The following is a 24,371-nucleotide window of genomic DNA, read 5'->3' as shown; positions in this document are numbered from 1 at the left end:
CCGAGTGCGCGACGTAAGGAGGAGGAGCGTCTCTGTGACGCCAAGTGGACCCGCCCCCAGCGAGGTTTTGTGGTGGCCCCGGCCTAGCAACGCGGGCCGTCCGGGCTCTGACCCTCCGCGTCTTCGAACCGAATGCCCGCCAGACCTGCGAACTTCAGACTCCTTCCAACGCGTCAGTCCTTTTGAAGATTTTCAGTCACCAGATAAGCGTTTATTGACCTTGGTCCCTTTATATATTTTCCAAGTGGATTCTGATGGAACAGAAAAAACTGGAATCGCCTACATAATTAGGAGGCTTTTTATTTTGAATGTTTTCCTTACTCTTACTTTTCTCTGCCCTATGTAATACTACTGAAGTAATATATGCACAGATGGGGTTATAATGAAAAGTCGCAGTTCCTTGCTTCACTCCTCCCTGAGACAACTGTGTCAATTTTATTTTTAATAATGCTTAGTTCCCTACTAATCTTAGGGAACTAAGCATTATTTGACTTAGTTCCCTAATCTTTTTTTAAAAAAATTAATTAATTAATTTATTTATTTTTGGCTGCATTGGGTCTTTGTTGCTGCACGCGGGCTTTCTCTAGTTGCAGCGAGCGGGGGGCTAGTCTTTGTTGCGGTGCACGAGCTTCTCATTGCAGTGGCTTCTCTTGTTGTGGAGCATGGGCTCTAGGTGTGCAGGCTTCAGTGGTTGTGGCACGTGGGCTGGGCTCAGTAGTTGTGGCGCACGGGCTCAGTTGCTCCGCGGCATGTGGGATCTTCCCCCACCAGTGCTCAAACCTGTGTGCCCTGCATTGGCAGGCGGATTCTTAACCATTACGCCACCAGGGAAGACCCCTTAATTCTCTAATCTTTGACTTAGATATTTCCTTATATCTTCATAGCCAAGACCTCCCAAATCTATCTACTTAGTTCCCAATCATGGTGGTAATTTCTGAGGTGAATATGAGCTTTATTTGTATTTTGCAATTTTAAACTTAGTTTCCTCATAAAATTTTTTTTCCATAATACTTTGTGATGGAAAGGTTGATGTGAACCTTCAACCACAGTTTTATGTTAGGAAAGGTAATTGAAAAACATTTTTATGAAGATCGCTACCCCAGGGCAAGATTTCAAGATTTGACTGTGTCTGCTATTGATAGAGCTAAACGTATATAACACGTACTTTTTAAAAAAATTTTTTATTGAAATATAGTTGGTTTACAATGTTGTGTTAGTTTCAGGTGTACCGCGAAATGATTCAAAAATATATATTCTTTTTGTACATTCTCTATTATAGGTTATTACAAGATATTAAGTATGGTTCCCTGTAGGTCCTTGTTGGTTATCTATTTTATATATAGTAGTGTGTATATTTTAATCCCGAACTCCTAATTTATCCCTCCCCCCCTTTCCCCTTTGGTAACTACAAGTTGCAAAACTATATGACTGTGAGTCTATTTCTGTTTTGTAAATAAGTTCATTTGTATCATTTTTTTAGATTCCACATATAAGTGATATAATATGATATTTGTCTTTTCTCCGTCTGGCTTACTTCACTTTGTATGATAACCTCTAGGTCCATCCACATTGCTGCAAATGGCATTATTCTGTTCTTTTTTATGGCTGAGTAGTATTCCATTGTATATATATACCACATCTTTATCCATTCATCTGTTAATGGACAGTTAGATTGCTTCCATATCTTGGCTACTGTAAATAGTGCTGCAGTGAACATTGGGGTGCATGTATGTTTTCGAATTACGGTTTTTCTCCAGGTATATGCCCAAGAGTGGGATTGCAGGATCATATGTGGTAGTTCTGTTTTTAGTTTTTTAAGGAACCTCCATACTGTTCTCCATAGCGGCTTTACCAATTTACATTTCCACCAACAGTGTAGGAGGGTTCCTTTTTTTCCACACCCTCTCCAGCATTTATTATTTATAGATTTTTTTTTGATGTTGGCCATTCTGACCAGTGTGAGGTTATCATTGTAGTTTTGATTTGCATTTCTGCAATAATTAGCGATGTTGAGTATCTTTTCATGTGCCTTTTGGCCATCTGTATGTCTTCTTTGGAGAAATGTCTCTTTATTTTATGTTTAAATTTTTAAATTTTTTTAAAGAACATATACACACTATACATAGAATTTTGCCTTCAGAACTGCTTTCATTTTATTTTCTTTTTTTCTTTTTTTGGCCGTGCCGCACAGCTTTCAAGATCTTAGTTCCATGACCAGGGATCGAACCCCAGGGCCGCGGCAGTGAAAGCACCAAGTCCTAACCACAGGACCCCCAGGGAACTCCCTGAAGATATGTCTTTTTTTTTTTTTTTTAAATAAATTTATTTATTTATTTATTTTTGGCTGTGTTGGGTCTTCGTTGCTGCGCGCGGGCTTTCTCTAGTTGTGGTGAGTGGGGGCTACTCTTCGTTGCAGTGTGCGGGCTTCTCATTGTGGTGGCTTCTCTGGTTGCGGAGACAGTCTCTAGGCACACGGGCTTCAGTAGTTGTGGCACACGGGCTCAGTAGTTGTGGCTCGTGGGCTCTAGAGCACAGGCTCAGTAGTTGTGGCGCACGGACTTCGTTGCTCCACGGCATGTGGGATCGTCCCGGACCAGGGATCGAACCCATGTCCCCTGCATTGGTAGGCAGATTCTCAACCACTGCACCACCACGGAAGCCGAAGAAATGTCTTTTTAGATCTTCCACCCATTTTTTGATTGGGTTGTTTGTTTATAACAACTACTTTTTAAAAAGATGTTGAACTTTTTAATGAGGGAATCATATACCATAACTTTTAATGAGGCATATACCATTTGAACCTCCCATCAATCTTAGTACCATTAAAAGTGAGATAATAAAAAAAAAGTGAGATAATCAGACGTGGTATACTTCTTGAGGTGATGCAATAGAAACTACAAAGCACCTTCTATAAGTATTTATGATTCCTCCAAATTGAACTCAAATCTAATTAAGCCTTAGCTCTAACCAACAGTTTACAGGAAATACAGGGAATAGAAAAAGAAGTTTAAAAAAGCGCACCAAAACACCAAGAAGTAATCAGGTTTCATAGGACAAATAACCTAATTTCCCCAACAAATTGAATAAATTTAAAAACAAGGGACTTCCCTGGTGGCAGGGTGGTTAAGAATCCGCCTGCCAATGCCGGGGACACAGGTTGAAACTCTGGTCCGGGAAGATCCCACATGCTGTGGATGCAACTAAGCCCGTGCGCCACAACTACTGAAGCCCTTACGCCTAAAGCCCGTGCTCCTCAACAAGAGAAGCCACTGCAATGAGAAGCCTGTGCACTGCATCGAACAGTAGCCCCCTCTCGCTGCAACTAGAGAAAGCCTGTGCGCAGCAACGAAGACGCAACACAGCCAAAAAGAAAAAGAAAGAAAGAAAGAATACTTATAAAAAAAATCAATAAAAACAAGTGTGTAAGAGGGAAGGTGGACTATCAAAGACTAAAAGTCGGGACTTCCCTGGTGGCACAGTGGTTAAGAATCCACCTGCCAATGCAGGGGACACGGGTTCAATCCCTGGTCTGGGAAGATTCCACATGCCGCGGAGCAACTAAGCCCATGCGCCACAACTACTGAGCCTGAGCTCTAGAGCCCACGAGCCACAACTACTGAAGCCTGCATGCCACAGGTACTGAAGCCCATGTGCCTAGAGCCTGTGCTCCTCAACAAGAGAAGCCACCGCAATGAGAAGCCCACGTGCTGTAACGAAGAGTAGCCCCCACTCGCTGCAACTAGAGAAAGCCCGCAGCAATGAAGACCCAACACAGCCAAAAATAAATAAATAAATAAATTAATTAATTAATTTAAAAAAAGACTAAAAGTCTTAAGAGACATAATCAAATACGTACCTCATGATCTTGATTCAAACCAACTATTTTAAGACAGGAAAATTTGAATTAAGCCTGGGAATTAGATGGTATTCAGGAATTAATATTAGTAGATGTGATAATGGTATGGTGGATATATTTAAAGAAAAAAATCTTTACCACAAAATGACATATCTGGGACTTGCTCTAAATTATTCCAGAAAAAAACCCCAAATAAATAAATATTGTGAATATGGGGAGGATAATGACTGCTAAAATTCAGTAGTGAGTACACAGGGTTCATAATGGAAACAAAAGGGTTATTCTCTCTACTTTTTTGTTTAAAATTTTCCATAATAGTTTTTAAAAAAATATTGGAAGAAATTACTTTTCTTGTGTCATTTTAAACTGATACGGGGTACTTCCCTGGTGGCGCAGTAGTTAAGAATCCGCCTACTGATGCAGGGGACATGGGTTCAAGCCCTGGTCTGGGAAGATCCCACATGCCGCGGAGCAGCTAAGCCCGTGCACCGCAACTACTGAGCCCATGCACTGCAACTACTGAGCCCATGCACTGCAACTACTGAAGCCCGTGTGCTCTAGGCCTGTGCTCCACAACAAGAGAAGCCACCGCAATGAGCAGCCCGCACACCACAACGAAGAATAGACCCTGCTCGCCACAACTAGAGAAAGCCTGCATGCAGCAACAAAGACCCAACACAGCCAAAAAAATAATAATAAGATTAAAAATATATATATATAAACTGATATGGAAAGCACTTTCAAAAGAAAAAGTCAAAAACTGTTTTTCACAACCTTACGATAAATAACATCTCAGAGACAGTACTTTGAAGTATAATAATTATTTGAACAGACAAGTTCTATTTTTGTCTTTTCATTTTGAAATAATTCCAAGCTTTTTTTTTTTAAAAAAGGTTGTAAGAGTAGTACAAAGAATTCTCTTCACCCAGCTTCCCCAAGTATTTTTGGCTTACATAACCATGGGTATAATCATGAAAACCAGGAAATTGACATACTGTTAACTCATCTGCAGACTTTATTTAAATTTCATCAATTGTCTCACTAATAACCCTTTTCTGGGCAAGGATCTAATCCAGGATTATACATTGCATTTAATTGTTATCTTCTTTTAATCTGGATAGCTTCTCAGTCTTTGTCTTTTACTTTCAGTCACTGAAAGTTTTGAAGAATACTGCCCAGCTGTTTTGTAGACATAACTCAAATTGGGTTGTCTGACATTTCTCCTGATTAATTTAAGGTTATGTATTTTGGCAAAAATATCACAGAAGTTATGTTGCGTTCATCTCAGTTCATCATATCTGAAGGTACAATACATGATGTCAGTATGTCTCACTACTGGTGATGTTAACCTCAATCACTGTTTATCAAGTGATATTTGCTGGATTTCTCCACTGTAAAATCACTTTCTTTCTCTTTGTAATGAAAAAGAGTGTTTTGTGGGGAGATGTTTTTGAGACTAAATACCTTGCTTCTCCTAATACTTTCTTGCCAGCAACAAGTATTACCACGCTATTTGTCAAATGGTTTTCTGTTGCCATCATTCCTTCTACATTTATTAATTGGAATTCTACTCTAAGGAAGATCTTTCTCTCTTCTCCCATTATTCATTCAATTTATTTATTATTCATTTTTATCAGTATGAGCTCATGGCTATTTATTTTATTCTGTGTTCTAATCTATTGCTATCATTATTTTGTTACTCAAATTGTCCCAGATTTGTCCATAGAGAGTCTCTTTAAGTGAACTCTCTATTTATGAGTTAGTTTAAATTTTTTTATGTTTAAACATATATATTTAGGTCTCTTTGTGTATTGTCTGTTCATGTCTCTTTTCCATTTTTCTATTGGATTTGTCCCTCAACTTTCAAGAGTTCTTTATGTATTAAGAATATTACCCTTTTATCTGTGATGTATGTTGCAAGAATTTTCTCCTAGTTTGTGAGTTGTCTTTTGGTTTTGTTTATGGTATTTTTTGCATACAGTTGTTTTACATAGTCAGATTTATTCTCTTATTATTGCCTTTGGATTTTGAATCATAGAATACCTTCCCTTACACTGAGGTTAAAGGGGAGTTCACTCATGTTTTCTTCCAATAGCTGTGTAGTTTCATATTTTACATTTAGGTTCTTTTTCTTTCTTTTTTTTAATAAATTTATTTATTTATGGCTGCGTTGGGTCTTCGTTGCTGCGCACGGGCTTTCTCTAGTTGTGGCGAGTGGGGGCTACTCTTCGTTGCAGTGCACAGGCTTCTCATTGCAGTGGCTTCTCTTGTTGCAGAGCACGGGCTCTAGGTGTGTGGGCTCTAGAGCGCAGGCTCGGTAGTTGTGGCGCACACGCTTAGTTGCTCTGCGACATGTGGGATCTTCCCGGACCAGGGCTTGAACCCATGTCCCCTGCATTGGCAGGCAGATTCTTTTTATTTATTTATTTATTTATTTATTTATGGCTGTGTTGGGTCTTCGTTTCTATGCGAGGGCTTCCTTCAGTTGCGGCAAGCGGGGGCCACTTTTCATCGCGGTGTGCGGGCCTCTCACTATCGCGGCCTCTCTTGTTGCGGAGCACAGGCTCCAGATGCGCAGGCTCAGTAGTTGTGGCTCACGGGCCCAGTGGCTCCGCGGCATGTGGGATCTTCCCAGACCAGGGCTCGAACCCGTGTCCCCTGTATTGGCAGGCAGGCAGATTCTTAACCACTGTGCCACCAGGGAAGTCCCTACATTTAGGTTCTTGATCCGTTTGGAGTTTATTCTCATGTACGGTATGACATATGGATCTAATTTTACCTTTTTCCAAATGGCTACCCAGTTGTCTCAGCACCATTTATTAAAAATCTCATCTTTGCTGCAGTGATGTAAGATGCCACCTTTATTATATGCTAAATTTCCTTATGCATTAAATTTTATTTCTGCATTTTCTATTCTGTTCCCTCAGTCTGTTTGTCTATTCATGCATCAGTACCACGCTGTTTTAATTATAAACACTTTTAAGTTTTAATGTCTGATAGGGCAAGTCCCCTTCCTATACATTTTTATATATTTTTAAAGTTAGCCTCAGTAACCGCTATCCATTTTATGGGGAAATGATACCTTTTTATTACTGACTTCCTGACAAAGGAAAAGAGCAATCTTCCTAGTTCCCTCCTCATTATCATCATCATACCATCTCTGCTATCATCATGGTGTCATCCATACCAGCTATACCGTCTATGTACTAACCATTTTATGCACATTTTCTCATTTAATAAAGCATCAAAACTCAGGCAGACTTTGGGAGGAGTTGAAAGTATGTAAGTATCTTTCCTCTCCCCAGGCTTACCTTCTCAGTCTTAGCAGGTGAGGAGGTTTTGGTTATTTGAGTCTAACTCCCCTGTTCAGATCTGTGTTCATGGAAGTTTAGAAGAGGATCCTTTATGGTCAGAGATGTTAGAAATAGATGGTATCTCCAGTCTCCTCATTTTATTTTTTTATTTTGTTTAAATTTATTTATTTATTTTATTTTATTTTTGGCTGTGTTGGGTCTTCGTTTCTGTGCGAGGGCTTTCTCTAGTTGCGGCGAGCAGGGGCCACTCTTCATTGCAGTGCTGGGCCTCTCACTGTCGCGGCCTCTCTTGTTGCGGAGCACAGGCTCCGGACGCGCAGGCTCAGTAGTTGTGGCTCACGGGCCCAATTGCTCCATGGCATGTGGGATCTTCCCAGACGAGGGCTCGAACCCGTGTCCCCTGCATTGGCAGGCAGATTCTCAACCACTGCGCCACCAGGGAAGCCCTATTTTTATTTTTATTAAAAGGTTTTATTTATTTTTTGGCTGTGCCGAGCGGCTTGAGGGACCTTAGTACCCTGACCAGGGACCAAACCCAGACCCTTGTCAGTGAAAGCCTGAGTCTTAACCACTGGACCACCAGGGAATTCCTCTAGTCTCCTCATTTTATTTATTTTACTTTTATTTTTTAAAATTTATTTATTTATTTATTTTTGGCTGCCTTGGATCTTCGTTGCTGCACGTGGGCTTTCTCTACTTGTGGTGAGCGGGGGCTACTCTTCGTTGTGGTGCACAGGCTTCTCATTGCAGTGGCTTCTCTTGTTGCAGAGCACGGGCTCTAGGCACGTGGGCTCAGTAGTTGTGGCATGCAGGCTCAGTAGCTGTGGCACACGGGCTTAGTTGCTCTGCAGCATGTGGTATCTTCCCGGACCAGAGTTCGAACCCGTGTCCCCTGCATTGGCAGGCGGATTCTTAACCACTGCGCCACCAGGGAAGTCCCTAGTCTCCTCATTTTAAATGCAGACATGAAGGCTCAGGGAGGGGAAGTCACTTACACCAACAGAGAGATGGAAACAAGTTTAGAAATAATCTAATCCAATTTATTGGTTTCACAGAGGCAGAAGTTGTGTGGCCCACCCAAGGTCTTGTAGCAATAATAATACCTTTGGGTCCTCACCATGTATCAGGCACTGTACTAAGAAATCAACATAGTTTATCTCACTTATTACAGCAACCTGAAGAATAATTAATATTATTACCTCCATTTTTTAGAAAACTGAGACTGAGAGTGGTAGAGTAACTTGTTCAAGGTGAGCCAGTCAGCTGGCACAAGGCAGAGTTGGGATTTAAAGTTGGGCGGATTAACACTTCTAACCACTTAGGCTCCAGTGCCCCCAGCAAGCCTCTGGCATTGCAGATACAGAGCTCAAGTGAGCAGATCCAAGATTAATGTCCAGTCACTCAAAACTTGCTTGTTTTAACTAAGAACTAAAGTGTTGAGATCACACAAACTTTTCATAAAAGCAAAGTAAAAGCAAACACACAGAATAGTTTATATTGTTTTGACAGTGCGGCAGGACTGTCCAAAAAGGTCATTATTTGCAGTGATAGCTTTTTTTAACATACAGAGTTTTAGTGTTTGCTTTAAACATGCACACAAAAAAGAGAGTCTGGTATAATGCTGAAGTGTTTTAAATTAAATTGAAATATTCTGATATTGCATAACTGTTTCAACATGCATCTCTTTAAAAATGACTTTTCTTATATAACTGCAATATTATTTCCTACAATACCATCATCACACCTAAACTTTAACAATAATTGCCTAATACTACCTAATAGTTCATCATCGAATTTCCACTATTGTCCCAAAACTCGTTTAAATTTTTTTGTTAAAATCTGGATCTAATCAAGCACCAAGATTGCTTTTTCTCATTTTGTCTTTAATCTCTTTTATTTACAATGATCCAATTTTTCCTACCCTCTCTTTATCTTTCTCTTTCTCCCTTCTGCCCTTCCTCCCTTCCGCGCCCTTCCTTCCTTCCTCTCTCTGTCTCTTTCTTTCTTTTTTAAAGGTGTATTTTTGTTTTTATTTTATTTTATTTTATTTTTTAACATCTTTATTGGAGTATAATTGCTTTACAGTGATGTGTTAGTTTCTGCTGTATAACAAAGTGAATCAGCTGTACGTATACATATATCCCCATATCCCCTCCTTCTTGCGTCTCCCTCCCACCCTCCCTATCCCACCCCTCTAGGTGGTCACAAAGCACTGAGCTGATCTCCCTGTGCTATGCAGCTGCTTCCCACTAGCTATCTATTTGACATTTGGTAGTGTATCTATGTCCATGCCACTCTCTCACTTCGTCCCAGCTTACCCTTCCCCCTCCCTGCGTCCTCAAGTCCATTCTCTACATCTGCGCCTTTATTCCTGTCCTGCCCCTAGGTTCTTTATAACCTTTTTTTTTTTTTTAAGATTCCATATATATGTGTTAGCATATGGTATTTGTTTTTCAAAAATATGGAACGCTTCACAAATTTGCGTGTCATCCTTGCAGAGGGGCCATGCTAATCTTCTCTGTATCGTTCCAATTTTAGTATGTGTGCTGCCGGAGCAAGCACTCTCTCTCTTTCTTTCTCCCTCTCTCTCTCTTTCTTTTTTCTTTTTTTCATTATATTTGACATTTTTATTTTAGGCTGCAAAAACAAAAACGAGCAAACAAACAACAAAAAACTTGAAATAGGCTTGTGAAATGATGCAAATTCATCCTTTCCAGGGAAGCAGAAGGTAGACCATCGTGCTTCACTGCTGCTTGCACTCTGCTGGGTTTTGATCCTTCTTTGGGTCATAGTCTGGATCATTTTCCTCATCTCCTTCTTCTTCCCCTTCCTCATCCGCTTCTTCACCTTCTTCATCATAATCATCATCATCATCTTCAATAGCTTCTCCCATAAAGTATAACACTGATCTTGGGATTATGCGCTCACGTAAAAAGTGACCAATTTCAAAGTCCGCAGCAAGGATAACTTCAGCAGCATCATCCAGATCTCCACTCTCAGGAACTTCAGGAGGGGCAAAAAAAATAAAGAGTCATTAGAAACTGTTTTGGTCACAGTACGAACTGTCCCACGTCCCGTGTGTTTCTGCTTCTTCTTAATGGTTTTCAAAGTGACATTCTTCCCTTTTTTCCAATCTATCTGGCACCCTGTACAACCCATAATTTCTGGTCCATCAAAAGAAAAAGGATCAGAATCATCTGGTTCTGACCTCATCCTATACGTCTTTGTCAACACTTCATTTGTGAAATATTCATTGGGTTCAAAGTGAAATTCTAAGACAAAACTCATAGGCTGACCAGCATCTGAGAACTTCACTTTAATATCTTTCAAGTGCTTCAGAATAGATTCATCATGTTCCTGAACCATATCACTGAGCAAATCAACATTCTTAAAAACGGTCAACCAAAAGTCAGGAATTCCTTTGGGGTCTTCTTTTTCTTCATCCTTCTTCTCATCTTCAATCTTGGCCTTTTCTTTTAGTTCCTCTGAAATTTCATCTTCCTCATCTGGTTTCCATTCACATTCTTCTTCTGTAGGTTCATAAATGGCATTGATGATCTCAAATCGCTTATCAAATAGAGGTTGATAGAGAACAGCATACTTTCTTTCAAGATCATGAACTTCCTCATAGAACTTGGCTTCTATCTGTGCACATTTAACTTGAAGGTTTTTGAGAGCATTCACGCGTCTTTTAACTACCCTAGGCAAGCTTTCAATGTATCCTGTTGGTGTTTCTACCAGACCATCAAGTCTTTCTTGAAGGGCTGCAAGAATCTGAGGATTTTGCGTCATCTGAACAGTCAGCTGACACGCTTTGATTTTTGTTTCTTCACCAGTTTCTTCTTCTTCTACTTCTTCAACATCATCCAAATCTTTATCAAGTTCAGACTGTTCTTTGTTGTCGATGTCTGCCATGTTGTATGAGCGCCAAATATCGGTGGCTAGCATGGGGAGCCAGGCGGCAGGAGCTGTGCAGGCAGTGACTCAGGACGGCGACGGGAGGAGCAGAAAGCGGTATGGCGAGCAGATGGTGCTAAAAGAGCTCTTTCTTTTTTTAAAAAAATAAATTTATTTATTTTTGGCTGTGTTGGGTCTTCGTTGCTGTGCATGGGCTTTGTCTAGTTGCGGAGAGCAGGGACTACTCTTCGATGCAGTGCGTGGGTTTCTCATTGCAGTGGCTTCTCTTGTTGCGGACCATGGGCTCTAGGAGCGCGGGCTTCAGTAGTTGTGGCTCACGGACTCTACAGTGCAGGCTCAGTGGTTGTGGTGCACGGGCTTAGTTGCTCCACGACATGTGGGATCTTCCCGGACCCAGGGCTTAAACCCATGTCTCCTGCATTGGCAGGCGGATTCTTAACCACTGCACCACCAGGGAAGCCCCCCCAAAAATTTAAAAATTTTAAAATTTGGGGTATCAAAGGACACTATCAACAGAGTGAAAATACAAATCACAGAATAGGAGAAAATATTTGCGAGAGTCTAGTATCTAGACAATATAAAACACTCTTATAACTCAAGAGAAAAACCCCAAATGGTTCAATGTGAACATGAGCGAAGGACTTGAATAGACATTTCTCCAAAGAAAATATACCCATGGCCAGTGAGCTCATGAAAAGATGCTCAACATCATGGGTCATTAGGGAAATGCAAACGGAAACCACAAATGAGATACCACTTTACACATACTCGGATGGTTATAATAATAATTTTTCAAAACCATAACTCTACTCCAATATAAAATAAAAGATTAAAAAAATAAAAACCAGACAATAACAAGTGTTTACAGGGATGCAGAGAAATTGGACGTTGGGACTCTCATACGTTGCAGGTGGAAATGTAAAATGGTGTAGCTAATGTGGAAAACAGTTTGGCAGTTCCTCAAAAAGTTAAACACAGAATTTCCATATGAGTCAGCAATTCCACTTCTAGGTGTATACCCAAGAGAATTGAAAACGTGTGTTCACACAAAAATTTGTACACAAATAGCTATAGAAGCATTGTTCATAACTGCCAAAAGGTGAAAACAAAACAAATGTGTGTCAGCTGATGAGTGGATAAACAAAATGTGGTATATCTCTACAATATAATATTATTTAGCCATAAAAAAATGAAGTAATGTTATACGCTACAATGTGGATGGACCTTGAAAATATTACACAAATTCAAAGAAGGCAGACATAAAAGTCCACATATTGTATGATTCTATTAATGTGAAATGTCAGTGTAGGCAAATTCATAGAGACAGAAGGTAGATTAGTGATTATCAGAGAATGAGGAGAAGGGGGAATTGGGGACTAACTGCAAATGGGTACAAGGTTTCTTTGTGGGGTGATGGAAATGTTCTAAATTAGATAGTGGTTATGGTTGTTACAGAACAGAGCGAATATACCAAAACACACTGAACTGTATAAACTAGTGAATTTTATGTTATATGAAGTATATCTCAAATTTTAAAATGCCGTTAAGTAAAAAAAAAAAAAAAAAAGAAAGAAAAGAAAGATCAACAAAGAGAGAGAAAGCTAAACAGTCTATCTGGAATGTGAAACCATTATGTTGACCCTTAATCACTTTAAGTGGTTCCAAAATGCTGCCAGACAAAATTGCCCCAATGAAGCAACAATGAACCTGTGATGATGATTTTTTTTCCTTTTCAATTTATTGCGGCAGTAAAAATGAGTCAAGTGTTATAAACAAGTAATAGAAGGACCCTATATAAAAATTATTAGGGCTTCCCTTGTGGCGCAGTGGTTAAGAATCCACCTGCCAATGCAGGGTACAGGGGTTCGAGCCCTGGTCTGGGAGGATCCTACATGCCGCGGAGCAACTAAGCCCGTGCACCACAACTACTGAGCCTGCGCTCTAGAGCCCGCAAGCCACAAGTACTGAGCCCACGGGCCACAACTACTGAAGCCTGCCCGCCTAGAGCCCGTGCTCCGTAACAAGAGAAGACACCACAATGAAAAGCAAACACACCACAATGAAGAGTAGCCCCCGCTCGCCGCAACTAGAGAGAGCCTGCACGCAGCAAAGAAGACCCAATGCAGCCAAAAATAAAAATTAATTAATTAAAAAAAGTTATTATGCTGTGTGATCTATCAAATGATATGTAATCGATTATACACACTGTTAATACAGATATATAAATTATGAGTTTTAAACTTGCTGTATATAACAATATCATTTATAATTGTTTGAATATGATAGTGGTGTGATCATGTCTAATATAATACATTAAAAAAAAATCTATTCATGGGACTTCCCTTGTGGTCCACTGGTTAAGAATCCACCTTGCAGGGTGGATTGCAGGGGATGCAGGTTCGATCCCTGGTCAGAGAACTAAGATCCCACATGCTGTGGGGCAACTAAGCCTGCACACTCTAGAGCCCGCCTGCCACACCTAGAGAGCCCGCATGCCGCAACTACTGAGCCCTTGCCCTCTGGAGCCCATGCACCACAACTATAGAGCTCGCATGCTCTAGAGCCCGTGCACCACAACTGGAAAGAAGCCCGCTCACCACAACAAAGATCCCAAGTGCTGTAACTAAGACCTGACGCAGCCAAATAAATAAATAAATAAATAAGAGGTTTGTTTAAAAAAAAAATCTATTCAGTATCCATATTAGTTTGTATATAGAGAGAGTATCTCTGAAAGAATATAAAAAACCCTGATATCATTCTTTCCCTGGGGTGGGGGGAACTGAAAGACCTAGGTGAAAGGAGTCTTTTTACTATAAACCATTCAGTACCTTCTTAATTTTGAATCATGTGAATGTATTGATTACTCAAAAAATATTTTAAACCACCAACATTATTTTTACAGGATAATCAAATTAAACTTAATTTCAATTTATAGCATCTTTTCCAGTTTTCAGAACTTTCTGTGATGACATTCTTGGCTGGATATTTCAACCTCAATGCACCATGGAATTTTATCACTGGCAGTTGGACCTGCACTGATGTAGAGCTTAAGTTTTAAGAGCTGCAGGAATACCAAGGTCTGTTAACTTATTGTCCCTGTCACCAAACTTCATTAGGCAATGGTGATATCAAAGAGAGCAACTTCGAGAGCAGAGACACACCTTTGCAGAAAACAGAGAAACTTCACTTCATCTTTAAACACCTTGATAGGACCAGCCTTGATCTGTCAGCTGCCAGTGGTATGATTTGACTGGTGCACAGAAGAACTTTCAGCTTAAATTTATCCCCACCTTTTCCTCTTTGCCTTCTGGGGCTCATGGTTAATCATCTGCAAAACTCCCCTATGTTTTTTTTTTTTCTTTTCTTTATTTATTTTTTGGTCACGTTGGGTCTTAGTTGCAGCACGTGGGATCTTTGTTGAGGCATGCGGGATCTTTTGTTGTGGCGTGCAGTCTCTTCCTTGCGGCACGCGGGTTTCTTTCTAGTTGTGGCTTGCGGGTTTTTCTCTCTCTAGTTGTGGTGCGCGGGCTCTAAAGCATGTGGGCTCTGTAGTTTGCGGCACACAGGCTCTCTCGCTGAGGCGTGCGGGCTCAGTAGTTGTGGCACGCAGGCTTAGTTGCCCCTCGGCATGTGGGATCTTAGTTCCCCGATCAGGGATTGAACCCGCGTCCCCTGCATTGGAAGGTAGATTCTTTACCACTGGACCACCAGGGAGGTCCCGCCCTTATGTTTTAAATCTCTTCTTTGAATATTTCCTGCACCTTCTTGCTCTAGTTCAGTGGTTCTCAATGGGGGTAATTTTGCCCCACTCCCTGGTGACATTTTGCAATGTCTGGAGATACTTTTGGTTGTCACACTAGAGGTGATGCTATTAGCAACTAGTGGTTAGAAGCCAGGGATGCTGCTAAAGATCCTACAGTGCACAGGACAGCCCCCAACAACAAAGAATCTTCAGGCCTCAAACATCAGCAGGGCTCGGGTCGAGATGCCCTGACTCTGTCTTGGAGGAACTGCTTCACCTGCAGCCTTCTCAACTAGTGTCTGTGTTTTCTTGTAACAGGACTGGGAAGTATTTCATCTTCTCGCTGCTTTCGAACACCCCACCCCCCACCCCCCACCCCTTCCCCTAAATCCTTAAGAAAAAGTTTAGTTGTGAATTTCTTATCAGGCTTGACACTCACTTCCTGTCTTTACTGCAGTCATTTACTGATTTGAGCTCCTCTTTCACTGTCATGCTCTTCAACACTGCAGCTGTCTTAAATCTTGGTGATTTCTCTATCCATCCAACATCCTAGACTCTCAGTTCCTTGTATTCCTCTCCTGCAAGAATCTTGCTCTCCACCCTACCTCAGTCACTTGCTCACTTATCATTGTTTCTCATTGACTTTAATTGCAATGTCTCCATCATTTCAATTCACGCGGTCCATTTTCTGACCGCCACCTCCTGTCAGTTTAGCCCATTCCTTCTAGCAGTCTGATTTCCACAAACCTTTGATCTGATGAGGGCAATCAATCTACGGTTCCTCACAACTTTTACTTGTCCCTGGTGAAATCCAGTTATCCATCTACCCAGAGCCTACACCATGCAGCTGAATGTGGCCGAACCAAAGCATTCAATTATGCTAACTGTTCTCTCTTCAAGTTTATGACCACTAACCTCAAGGGGGCCCTTAATGCTACCCAACAATATATTTCCCTAATCTCTTTACTCTCCTTTTCTAGACAACTATCTTATTTCTTTCCTCACTTTCTTTTTTTTCGGCTTTATTGAGGTATAATTGACAAATAAAGTTGTAATATATTAAAAGCCTATAACATGATCTGATATCCGTATACATTGTGAAAGGATTCCCACCGTGGAGTTAATTAACACATCTGTCACCTCATATATTTACTTTTTTTCCCTTGGTGAGAACACTTAAGTTCTACTCTCTTAGCAAATTTCAACTATAAAATACAATAGTATTATCAACTATAGTCACCATCTTACGCATTAGATCTTTAGATCTTACTGATCTCATAACTGAAAGTCTGTACCTTTTACCAGCCTCTCCCTATTTCCCCACCTCCCAGTCCCTGGCAGCCATCATTCTACTCTCTGTTTCTATGAGTAAGACTTCTTTTTTTTTTTTTTTTTTTTTTTGCGATTCCACATATAAGTTATACTGTGCAGTATTGTCTTTCTCTGTCTGGCTTATTTCACATAGCATGATAACCTCAAGGATCATCCATGTTGTTGCAAATTGCAATATTTCCTTCTTTTTGTGGCTGAATAATATTCCATTGTATATATACATCACATTTTCTTTATCCACTCATCTGTCAATGGATACCTAGGTTGTTTTCGTGCCTTGACTATTGTGACTAATGCTGTAATGAACATGGGATATATACCCAGAAGTGGAGCTGCTAGATCATATGATAGTTCTATTTTTAACTTTTTGAGGAAACTCCATACTGTTTTCCATAGTGGCTGTACCAGTTTACATCACCAATAGTGTATAAAGGTTCCTTTTTCCCATATCCTTGCCGACACTTGTTATCTCTTGTCTTTTTATTTATTTATTTATTTATTTATTTATTTATTTTTGGCTGTGTTGGGTGTTTGTTGCTGCGCGCGGGCTTTCTCTAGTTGTGGCGAGCGGGGGCCACTCCTTGCTTCAGTGCGCGGGCTTCTCACTGCGGTGGCTTCTCCTGTTGCGGAGCACGGGCTCCAGGTGCGTGGGCTTCAGCAGTTGTGACACGTGGGCTCAGTAGTTGTGGCTCACGGGCTCTAGAGCACAGGCTCAGTAGTTGTGGTGCATGGGCTTAGCTGCTCCGTGGCATGTGGGATCCTTCCAGACCAGGGATCGAACTCGTGTCCCCTGCATTGGCAGGCGGACTCTCAACCACTGCGCCACCAGGGAAGCCCTCTTGTCTTTTTGATAATAGCCATCCTTACACCTGTGAGATGACATGTCGTTCCAGTTTTGATTTGCATTTCCCTGATGATTAGTAATATTGAGCATCTCTTCATGTACCTGTTGGCCATTTGTAAGTCTTCTTTGGAAAAATGTCTGTTCAGGTCCTTTGCCCATTTTTAAAAATATATTTATTTATTTATTTATTTATTTATTTTATAAATTTATTTATTATTTTATTTTATTTTTGGCTCCATTGGGTCTTCATTGCTGCACATGGGCTTTCTCTAGTTGTGGCGATCGGGGGGCTACTCTTCGTTGTGGTGCGCAGGCTTCTCATTGCAGTGGCTTGTCTTGTTGCAGAGCACCGGCTCTAGGCGTGTGGGCTTCAGTAGTTGCAGCACGCGGGCTCAGTAGTTGTGGCTCGCGGGCTCTAGATCGCAGGCTCAGTAGCTGTGGCGCACGGGCTTAGTTGCTCCACGGCATGTGGGATCTTCCCAGACCAGGGCTCAAACCCGTGTCCCCTGCATTGGCAGGCGGATTCTCAACCACTGCTCCACCAGGGAAGTCCTCTTTGCCCGTTTTTAAATTGGGTTATTTGGGGTTTTTTTTTCTTCTGAATTCCTTGTATATTGTGGATATTAATCCCTTATCAGATATATGGTTTGCAAATAGTTTTTCCCATTCCATAGTTGCCTTTCTTTCTGTTGATGGTTTCTTTTGCTGTGCAGGAGCTTTGTTATGATTTTGCTAAATCAACTTTTGTTAAGTAGAGCCCCAGGGTGACATATAGTTCAATAAAAGACCACAAAAGAAACAGAGAAGTTTATTACTCTTGGGTCCTGGAGAAAGGATGCCTCACAAGGCCATATGGAGAGATCAAGGCAGGGTGTAGGCAGAGAGAATGACAGGACCTGGGGAACATACCTTTATTAGGGTCCAAAGGTGATGTGCTTTGGAGTTCTCGGGTTAAGGCTGGATTGGTCAATTAAAACAAAAATGAGTGGAATTTTGATAAACTTTATCAGGGGTCTTATCTAAGGTAGAAGGCCCTGGGACTCAAGGGAAACTGTTTATCACAGGGCTGTTGGAGGAGTCATATCTGGAACTTTTGTTTGTACTCCATGGGTTGTTATCTGGGGCATGCACCTGAACGAGGGGCTTGTGTCATTTTAAAGCACCTGCAGGTCATTTGGCCAAACAAAATGGATGCCAAGGCAGCAATACCATGTAGTAGCTAAACTCTCAACAATCCATCCTGTGATGCCTCAACATTAGGAATACAATCCCCTGTGTAGCTGATATGTTAAGGGACATAGGGATTGTTTTCAGAAGTCATCAAAAAGCACATTTAACTAGGGCAATAATGATGAAGCCTATGATGAATAGGCTTGCTACTGTTTGAAATCCAGTTTAGCCATTGTGCCCAGGTGGATGGAGAGAGCCATGAGTACAAATCAGGGACCTTGAGGAGTGTGGGAATTTGTTGAAATATTTTAACTATATGATGCATGATCTGTAAACCTTGACATAGCTTGTGGAGGTCGGGCTGTACTTGTCCTGAGTTGTTAATGTACCTGCAGTAAGAGGTGCCTTGTGAAGAACAGACTGTACCCTGTTCTGCCAAGAGGAAATCTAACACCAGTCAATTATCCGTCATCTTTTGTGCTTGTGAGTCATACTGTTGCTGCATCAGACTCAGAGTATGGTGTAGCATCTGCCTGTAGTTGGTTAGGGTGGCTGATAATTGCTGGGTGGTTTTTAATATTTGATCTTGTTGGGCTAGGGTAGAAGCACATGTTCCTATGCCTGGTGATAGCCAGTCCCAACAGGATAGGAATAAGAATGGCTCTATTGGTACGTGAGCCAGACGCATCTCTAGCAGAGAAATGCCAAGAGGTTAAAAGGTGGCTAGAATATCAAAGGTGACAGTGTTGCAGTAATAAAGGTTATCTCTGCAGATTGCTTGCAGATGGGGCAGAGTCAAGTGGACTTGATACTGGCCTCCTGAGTTAGGTCCACGATAAAACTGAAGTGAGATGTTATTTATCATTAAGGGGCAGTGAGTATACAGGGTGAAGTCCAGCCTTTTATGTTCTAGTAGAGTTGGTAGAAAGTATCGCCGTGGAGGGTTAATAATTTTGATGCTTACCCACAGGGTACCCTGTTTGGGGTCTAGATTAGAGGTTTGGTTTAGCCTAAATGAGGTTTGCTATGTTTTGGAGGGAATTAGTCCAAGGGCTGATCGCTAGGAAGAACTGCAGTATAGATAGCTCTAAATGGGCTGTAGGTGTGACCCTGTGGGGTGACACGTCCAACTTCATTTTACTTGCAAGGCCTGGGCTGCTCTCTTGGAGATTTGTATGAATATAGTCATGTCAGACCTGGCCCACTTGGTTGTGCGGGGCAGGGTTGTCGCATGCCGTGGTGAGGAGCTTATGGATAATATGTGGACAGGAGTGGAGGTAGCAATTTCGAATGTGGAGGAGGTGCTGGTAGTCATGGTGGGAATAACAAGAGAAATTGGGTCTGTCATGGGTGCATCGTGTGGAAAGCAAAAGCTGTAATCTAGTACGCCAAGCAGTGAACACAGCCGCAAGAGGTCCCTAACCGTGGGATCTAAGTAGGTCAAACTAAGGGCGTTGTGTCCAAGTCCCTCATTGTGGCTAGTGTGGTTTAGAATACATGGTTTGGCTTACCACCAAGGTGAAACGATGTCTAGCGCTGCCGGGGGACGTACAGTCTTGCAAGCATTCTGATACGGACGCAAGGTTCACGAGGCCAGCAATGAGCTATTTCAGAGAAGTAGTATTCTATGGGGTCCTCAGTGTTGATCAACTGAAAACATTTTTGCAACTCAGCCTGGAAGTTAACAGTCACCATAGTAATTTCCCTCCTGGTGTGGAGGTGATCTGGGAAGGGAAAGTCCCAGTGTCCAGCGGGGTTGGAGTACATCGCCTTCCTCGACTTTCTCTTGGGTTGTGGAGTCACAGTCTGAGATGCCGTCATCTCCAACGATGAGCTCTTGGACTGGGGCCACGTTGTCTGAGGGGTTGGTGTGCTTGGGACTGGCAAAGACCAGCTCAAGGAAGGATCTCCTTGCCAGGTAGAGATCCAGGAAGGGTAAGAATGGCTGGCTGGGGTTAAATTCTGAGTACGTATGCTAGAGGCCTGCCTCAGGATGAAACTGCAAGAATGGACTCTACTGCTGGTTGAGAGGATCTCAATGATCTCCATCAGGGGTGTACCTTGCAAAGCAGCATGTGATCTCCATGACTGAGCTTTGTGGGAACTCCATCCACAATTTATATATAGTCTGGGCACATTGATAGGCTAACTGTAGGGACATGCTGTGTACAGCAGCTTTACAATGTAGAGATCACCCCATTAAAACTATAGTAAGCTCATTAGGGTACACATCTGCCAGCCCAATGAGTTTGATCTGGCTACATTGGGAGGGCCATTCTGCCTGGGATATAATTTTCAGCATGGTGTAATGAGGGAGTGACTCATCGAAGCATTGCTTCTGTTGGTACCATTTAATGTAGAGGGACGTGAGCTCTGGGTCCGAATCAACACCTGGTGGCTCACTCACTGTAGCCCTTTTAACAGGGCCTGCCAGCATCTGGTGCTCAGCTATCCTGTGATGCAGCTGTGCACCTGGCTGATTTGGCTTCTGCACATCTCCCAAGACAGAGTTAGGACCGAGGGGTCTACTAGCAACCTATTACCCAGGCTGTAGGCAATAAGAGTAATAGCCACAGCAAAGGAGAGTATTTGCATTTGAGTAGCTTGCAGGGCCTCCTTCCGGTGAGCATTCTGGATACTAACCAAAGGCTGAATGTACTTGCTTTGGAACAAGAGTTGTTTAGCTCTTCCTTTAAGGTGGGGTAGGGACCTGTCCTGAATGTACTGATAGCGCAGTAGATGCCAGTGTTTCTGCTTGGATTTCATTTCCAAAAATGGCTGGTATCCACTAGATAGAGGTCCTCTTTTCCTCCCTCTGAGATTCACACAGTTCTATTAGTGGGTGCTGGAGCTATCATTTCAACCTTCTGCAAAATTTTTGATGAATTTGGCTTAATTAATCAGCCTTTATAACCCAAATAATGAGGCAAAGCCTATGGCCTCAGCTTCCAGGTTGGTACTGGATCATTGTCTCGGCCAGTAAAATCTGTATAATCATGCTCTCCATGCAATTGGGTAGGGGGTTTGTCCTCTTGGGTCATATATTGCACAATTTGCCCTCAGTTGGGTCACCAGCATGTGAAAGATGGTGAGAGGATCGAAGCATGAAAATGGTAAGGGGAGCATTCATCTGGTGAATGCATATGAACGACATCCTCTCTGATGTCAAAGGAGAGGGGGCTCCCTGTGAGTACTAGCAGGGGAGTCTTTGGAGAAGACTGGTAGTTGATGTTCGGGGGATTGGAGACCTGGGGGCTAGGAATAAAGCGGTATTAGAGCTGGGGTACAATTGCTGGCCAATTGGGGGACCACTTATTGTTAAAAAGCTTGAGGAGCATGTGTTTGAGTAGGTCATGTGCTCAGTAAGTGCAGCCTCTTGGGACCGGTAAGCAAGTGGAGATCCCCCAAGGTTTCGTGTTCTAGAGCCCAGGGCTACACAGCTTGGGAGGTGAAACGGGTACCTTGATCTGAATTTATGATGTCTGGTGGGCCAAAGGGGACGAGCAGATACCTGGTTAAGAAGATTACATGATCGGAAGCCGCCAGCAGGAGTCCCATGAAGGTGTGGATGACGATGGTCCTGTGCTTATGATTCCAGCAGGGGGCAGCAGCAGCGTGATAAAATCAATCTGCCTTTGTGAGAAGGGTCTGTTGCCCAGGGGTTCATATCCCCACGTGAGAGCCTTTCAGAGTTTTGACTGGGAGCAAAGGAGGCAATTATTAACCACCACTTCAGCTAGAGTTGGGGGTGAGGGGGATGGTGAACAACACGTGTTTGAACGGTGTGGCTCTACTTAGGCATGGATTTTTTTCAGTCAGTACGGTACCACGCCATCCACAGTTGTCTGAATCCACAGATGCGGAGGGCTGACTGTAAAGTCATAGGCGGATTTTTGACTTTGTGAGGGTCAGCGCCCCAACCCCCTACATTGTTCACGGGTCAACTGTATATGCCCATCAGTGAGTGCTGTCACTCCCCTTATGGCCTGATGGAATATGGGCTCACTCTGCCAGTGGGTATGACGTCTCTGGAGGAATAGTTGTGTCCAGGGCTATGTCTGGGTATTTTGGGAGGTGGCTCACTGGGGGCCCCGGAACAGGTGTGTACTTTGGATAAGGTGTTGGCAACGTTATTATAATTTGCTTCTGGTGTTTGCTGGCTTGTGTGGGCAGAGACATGAGTGACCATATTCAGCATGGTTATCTCTTTCTGAGTGGAGGGACCCAGATAGGCTTTCTCTGAATCATGAAATTATCCCTTTGCCATTGTCCAGACCAGACAGTGAGCCTATTGGGTGCTGCCCAGGGTCAGTTAAAAGTGTGTGCCCTTGGGAGTCTCATTTTTATGGCCTATTGGAGAGTCAGGCACACTGTCACCAACTCCGTCAGTCAGGCTGAGCCATGAGAACCCTTCTGGACTAGTGAGATGCTGCTAGCAGGCTGATATGCTGTGACCTTGTATCAGGCTGCGCTGTGTACGTTGGTGGTGCTGCCATCGGTGAAGATCACCCACTTCCTTTCCATGTCAGATAGTTCCATCCCAAGGGGCTCCCCAAAATGTTAGGCCGGCAGTGAGGGTGCCACTAGCTGCGCCTCAGTGTCAGTGGGCAAGGGGCCGAGCATGGGGGAAGCCACACCCTCCTGTAATTTGGAAATGCCCTTTACATCAGGTTTCACTCTTTCCCGAAGGTACCATTTCCATTTTAACAGTGAGGCTTCAGTGGCCACGATGAGCTTCTTTATGTTGAATCCCCAACCCAAGGCAGCATGGGGACTTGTATGTAAAGCTGTGAGTCTATTAACACCTCTGTCTCTAAAAGAACCCAGTAGGCTTCCACAGTTTGGTGCTTGAGTGTTATGTAACCAGCTGCTGTTTGGGGCAGATGTTTGGTCCTGAACCCCACGGCCAGCTAGGTAGAGCTGTCCTTAGTCCAGAGACTCCGTGAGCCATAGTGAGGCATCGACAGTGGTTCAACTTGGCAGTCTGAGCCTGGTGGGACTGAGGGCAGGGGCTGCGGTGTGCCTTGCTGCACCAGCCATAACGCAGTTTGTTGAGGTTCTCCCCAATAGAAAAAAGCCGATTTGCATGAAACAGCATGAACAGGCCTGAGTAGAAGGGATAAGTGTGGAATGTGTTGTCTTCCAAAGGGGAAGAGGACCCATATGTGCTGTGCCTGCCGTAGGTAGTGGGAGGCTTGATCATGAGGAAACTTGACAGAAGTGGTCAGTCCTTGGATTTTATGTGGGGTAATGGCCCGTCCTCTGTGCTGTAAATGTTGTTACTAGGTATAAGTCTTCCGAGACTGCATCCTCAGAGGGGCCCTATAGTAGAATGTCATCTATCGGACGTCAAGGCAGCAGTGGTTTGGTTTGAGTGAATGTAGATCTTGTCTGCATAGGTTATGTGCGATGGAGGAGCTATTCAGATAGATAATCCACGGGCAGCTGCGTAAAGGTCTACTGGGTGCCCTGAAATTGAAAACAAATTTAGGTTGTGGGACCGGGTAAAAACATGTTGGCTAAATCTAGGACAGCAAAGTAGGGGCCCTGAGCCCTTTGGATGTTATATATCATCTCTGTAATATTGGCAATGAGAGCCTTAGTGGTGGGAATCCGTGCATTTAAGTTTCGATAGTCAATTGTTAATCTCCTTTCCTTGGTGGCCAGTTTTAACACTGGCCAGATATGGCTATTTATCAAGGGTGAGATGCTGGGCCTAATGACCCTGGGGTCAAGCATATCTCTAAGGATGAGCCAAAGGCCCTCTGTACCTTGCTTCAGCCAATACTGTAGTGTATTTACTGTTTTCACTGGAGGAGGCAGGTGGACAGGTCCCCATTTGGTAGCTCCCACGAGAAAGGCCAGCAATTTGGGTTTAATCCACCAGGTGTGTCCGTGAGTGAGGGCGTCCATACCGATACTAGGAACAGAGAGCCAGGGGCAACCACCACTAACTGTTTAAGAAATATGGTGCCAAAAGACACATGTAGCTTAATTTGTACTCTATATAGTTTTACCTGCTATGCCTTGTAGGCTGTATGAGGTTTGCTTGGGAAATTTAGAAGGGTTACCTGGAGTTACCGTGATTTAGACTCCTCTGTCTATTAGAGCCAGGAATGTTGATAGCAGACCATTAGATCTTGTGCTACCACGCACCAGAAGTGACCCCATGATATCCCATAGGGTCAGAGGATG

The 24,371-nt window shown here is 42.8% G+C and overlaps 1 pseudogene across 1 annotated transcript; it reads right to left on the bottom strand.

The window, feature by feature from the left end:
• Positions 1-9,766: 9,766 nt before the first annotated feature.
• LOC309631692 (nucleosome assembly protein 1-like 1 pseudogene) lies at positions 9,767-11,227 on the bottom strand (annotated as a pseudogene). The gene has a single exon. The product of its transcript is annotated as a nucleosome assembly protein 1-like 1 pseudogene (transcript).
• Positions 11,228-24,371: the final 13,144 nt, after the last annotated feature.

This window comes from Balaenoptera borealis (assembly GCF_965194805.1).
Source record: "Balaenoptera borealis genome assembly, chromosome: 7".
Taxonomy (NCBI): Eukaryota; Metazoa; Chordata; class Mammalia; order Artiodactyla; family Balaenopteridae; genus Balaenoptera; species Balaenoptera borealis.
Note: the sequence above shows the minus strand (reverse complement) of the source record. Positions and strands in the feature narration are given on the sequence as shown.